The sequence below is a fragment of the Carcharhinus amblyrhynchos genome, chromosome 8, assembly GCF_965287045.1.
Source record: "Carcharhinus amblyrhynchos chromosome 8, sCarAmb.v2.hapA, whole genome shotgun sequence".
NCBI classification, from domain to species: domain Eukaryota; kingdom Metazoa; phylum Chordata; class Chondrichthyes; order Carcharhiniformes; family Carcharhinidae; genus Carcharhinus; species Carcharhinus amblyrhynchos.
This window is the reverse complement of record NC_137331.1, coordinates 60,339,049-60,343,750: the sequence shown is the minus strand read 5'-3', so window position 1 is coordinate 60,343,750 and position 4,702 is coordinate 60,339,049. Positions and strand designations below refer to the sequence as shown.

Sequence of the window (4,702 nt, the reverse complement as noted above, 5' to 3'; positions counted from 1 at the left end):
AATCCTCAGCCTGCTAAAAAAATTAAGCTGACAACCAATTTAAGATTGTCAGTCTGACCTGCAATGTGGCATATTTGTGTGTACTGGAAACTACCTATATTAATACACAGAGCTCTGCTCTTTGCAGACAGAAAGATGTGCAACTATTAAAAAGTTTTCAGATCTTTTATAAGTGATCTTTTGTGATCCTGTCGTCACCATCTAGTCGGGCTGCTGAAAACCCAGAATTAATGGACAAAGTTGTTCACCCTTGTTGACTTTTAAAGGCCCTGTTGTCAAAGATACATTTGGCCCAGCCTGAAGGAAGCAGTACTGGCAGAGTTTACTCAATGCTGAACTTCGTCATCAATGGCAGTCCCTTGGGAAAGGTAGTTGCCAAGATAAGAGAAACACTGCGCATAATCCAGACCCAATCCTGCTACATGGATGGTGCAAGAGATGATCATCTAACTTGGAGAAGGCTGGTGGAAGACCTCTGTCTTGGCGAAGTTTAAGAATAGGCCAAGCCTTTTATAGGAGGTATTGAAGAATTCAAGCATCCTTTACATGTCCTTACAGAATGAGCCATCAGCCAGCTGACATCTGCAAACATGAAGGATTTGGAGGTCGATTGTGGTCAATTTTTGTTTTGCCCAGAAATGATCATGGTTGAAGATCTTCCCATCCAGATAATATTGGATGCTGACACTGGGGGGTAGGTCATTTTGGACGAGGTGGAGGATGATGGTCAGGTAAATGATGAACAAGGTGGGGAAGACCACACAACCTTGATTAACCGCAGTCCAGATGAGAAAGGAGTCAGTTTCATATCCTCCGCTCAAGACAATGGGGGTCATGTTGTTGTGCAGGATTCTCAGAATGGTGAGAAACTTCAACAGGAAACCAAAGCATTGAAGGATAATCTAAAGACCTTCATGATTTAAAGAATCCAATACTTTGGTTATGTTGATGAAAGCAAGGAACAATCCTTGGTTTTGCTCCCAGCCACGAAGTCCACAGTACCCCGGGATGATCGGAAGCCGCACTGGGTTTCCTGAAGGATCTCCTCAGTGCCAGAATGAAGGTGGTTCAGGAAGATGCAGGCCAGGACCTTACCCAGGATGGACAGGGAGGAAAATCCCCCTGTAATTTTATGGGAGGGGGAAGGGAGATTCTATAACCAGCATTAGGACCACAATCTGGAAACTTACTTCACTTGTCACTTATTTCAGCTGGATACCATGCACATCTAAAAACAACAGTAGACTTGCACAAATTTTACTAACCATCCCTGGAGTTAAAAAGGATCTCAAAGGAAACACTCGTTGTATTCTACAGTCTACTCCTCCTAATTAAAAGTTACTGACTTTGAATGATTTATTAATTTAAATTGTTTCCCAAAAATAAAAGACTTCAAGTACTAGACTGTGCTCTAGAAATTCATATGGCATGTGTCAGGTTTACAGAATAACCTGACACCTGATCCACTACAACAGAGAGTGAGTTTGCACTCATTCTGCCTCAGAAATGCAGCACCTGCCACATCGATGAAGGATCCAGCATAAATATCCTGGGTCTGACCATCAAACAGGCAATCAGCCCATTGCATTCACTAATAGGACTTTTAACACCTGTTGGGAACCCCCTTTGCAAAAATTCATTAAGGATATATCCTCAGACACTTAGGAGGCAAACCCTGAGTCCCTAAGGGGATCCTTAATTTTTTATCCATCTCTTTGTAGAGCTGCAAATTCTGCAACTAACACAAAATTAAATTCACAAGATACTGTCATTTGTCCCTCCACAAATCCACCACACCCTTCCTCTCAATCCATACACAGTGCTCAGAATATAATATCGGCCAATGTTTGGACTAATCAATCTTTGTCTACCCCTGGAATTGTGAACTGTATGTTTTTAATTTTAGGGATTCATTTTAATAACATCTCTTCAGATTAGAATTGACAGAACAGACAATTATGGTTTGCCAAATAAAGCAATGTGATTTTAAAAAAGTTTAAAGTGGCAATTTCCATTGATTGTGAGGGACTTCTTCTAGTAATGGTTCCCAAGGTTTCCACTTGGCCATTTTATATGCCAGAGAAAATTCATTCTCAGCCTGTGAAATGACTTCCTTTATCTGCACACAGTGGATTTTGTCTTCTAGTTTTTGGTATGCTCCGATTTTACCAAGTTAAACCTTTCATTGACGGTCTGCTCAGTGTACTTGCTATAGACTGCACCCTAAGGGATGCATTGCAGGACAGTAAGAATTCTGGAGTACAAAATTCTCAACATCTGGGCCACAGCGAGACCCACCAACCCAAATGTTTTCTTCAGGATTCCAGCCATTGCTGCTGCGGTGAACTGCTTTTTGGACTAGCTGGAGCTAGTCAGTACTAGTGGAGTGAGGATGGTGGACTTTTTCCCTATGATCTTATCACAGACCTGATTCAAACTCTAGGCCTTATATCTACACCTTTCACTCAAATCTTTTCTGGCTCTCATCTTCAACTATTGATGCATTTTTCTTGACTGAGTTATATACGAAACACTGAACTTAAGTAGCACCATCTGTTAATTTCGAGTGAGTTGTCCTCAAAACAGTGACAGCCAGAGTAATAGCAATGAATAATTAGATAGGACAGCTCACTATTGCTAGATGAAGCAGTGAATCAAGTCTAATGTTTGTATTGATTAGTTGTCCATATCAAATGAACAAATCCTTTTGCCAATTGATTGAATTGAAGTTTTCCAGGTAGTTTGAACAGTAAATTAATATCTCTCTAACAACAGAACTTTTACATTCAAACAATGCAATGAATTGTTACATGGAAATATATATCTTTGAAATTGGTCTCAGAATCTATTAATCTATATCTCCAGGAAGAATAAAGTCAAATCATAATTGCAAAAAACATTGAAGAAGTTTAGACTACAAAATAGACAACTTCCTTTGGTGACTTTACATATTATGGACAGAATCGTACTTCTACTCAATGAGCATTGAATAAAAATAAAGAACACTGCTAAAGCTAGAAGTAGGAAAGGAGCAGTCACGTCGTTAGGAGTTTTCTATAGGCCTCCAAATAGTGATAGAGATGTGGAGGAAGAAATTGCAATGCAGATTATGGATAAGTGTGGAGGTCATAGGGGAGTTATCATGGGTGACTTTAACTTTCCAAATATTGACTGGAACCTTTATAGGTCGAATAGTTCGGGTGGGACAGTTTTTGTACTGTGTGTGTAGGAGGCTTTCCTGATACAATATGTGGATAGGCCAACAAGAGGTGGAGCCACATTGGACTTGGTATTAGGTAATGAACCAGGCCAAGTATTAGATTTGTTTGTGGGAGAGCACTTTGGAGATTTGGTGTCTATCATTATTGCAATGGAAAGGGATAGGGCCATCCAGCAGGGCAAGGTTTATAACTGGGGGAGGGGTAATTATGATGCAATTAGACAAGAATTAGGCAGCATAAGATGGGAACTGAAACTGTCAGGTAAAGGCACAAATGAAAAGTGGAGCTTGTTCAAGGAGCAAATACTGCATGTCCTTGATAAGTATGTCCCTGTCAGGCAAGGAGGAAATGACCGAGTGAGGGAACCACGGTTCACTAAAGAGGTTGAATGTCTTGTCAAGAGGAAAAAGGAAGCATATGTAAGGATGAGAAAACAAGGTTCGGTTGAGTCACTTGAGGGTTAAAAGATAGCAAGGATTGAGCTACAAAAAAAGGGCTTAGGAGAACTAGGAGGGGACATGAGATGTCCTTAGCGGGTCAGATCAAGGAAAACCCCAAGGCTTTTTACTCTGATGTGAGAAATAAAAGAATGACCAGAGTGAGAGTAGGGTCAGTCAAGGATAGTAGTGGGAACTTGTGCATGGAGTCAAAAGAGATAGGAGAGGCAATGAATGAATATTTTTCATCAGTGTTCACCAAGAAAAGGAGCCAGATTTTTGAGGATGAGAGTGTGATACAGGCTGATAGGATGGAGGAGGTAATTGTTCTGAGGGAAGATGTATTAGCAATTTTGAAAAATCTGAAGGTCAAAAAGTCCCCTGGGCCAGATGGGATATATCCTAGGATTCTTTGGGTGGCAAGGGAAGAGATTGCAGAGCCTTTGGCTTTGATCTTCGCGTCCTCACTCTCCATGGGGATAGTGCCAGAGGACCGGAGAATGGCAAATATTGTTCCTCTGTTCAAGAAAGGAAATAGGAATGACCCTGGTAATTATATCATCTTGCTTCAGTGGTCAGTAAGTTAATGGAAAAGATCCTGAGGGATAGGACTTATGACCACTTGGAAAGATGCAGCTTAATCTGGGACAGTCAACATGGATTCATGAGGGGTAATTCTTGCCTCACAAATTTGATTGAATTCTTTGAGGAGGTAACTAAGTGTGTGGATGAAGATAGAGCAGTTGATGTCATACACATGGATTTTAGTAAGCTGTTTGATAAGGTTCCCCATGATAGAAGGATGGATTAGTAAATTTGCTGATGACACCAAAGTTGGAGGAGTTGTAGACAGTGAGGATGGATGTTACAGTTTGCAGAGGGACATAGATAAGCTGCAGGGCTGGGCCGAGAGGTGGCAGATGGAGTCTAATACGAAAAAGTGTGAGGTGATTCACTTTGGTAAGAGTAACAGGAGTACAGAATATAGGGCTAATGGAAGGACTCTTAGTAGCGTTGACGAGCAGAGAGATCTCGGGGTACATA

The 4,702-nt window shown here is 41.0% G+C and overlaps 1 pseudogene; it reads right to left on the bottom strand.

Moving 5' to 3' along the window:
- Positions 1-1,996: 1,996 nt before the first annotated feature.
- Positions 1,997-2,331, bottom strand: LOC145347005 (NADH dehydrogenase [ubiquinone] 1 alpha subcomplex subunit 5 pseudogene; annotated as a pseudogene).
- Positions 2,332-4,702: the final 2,371 nt, after the last annotated feature.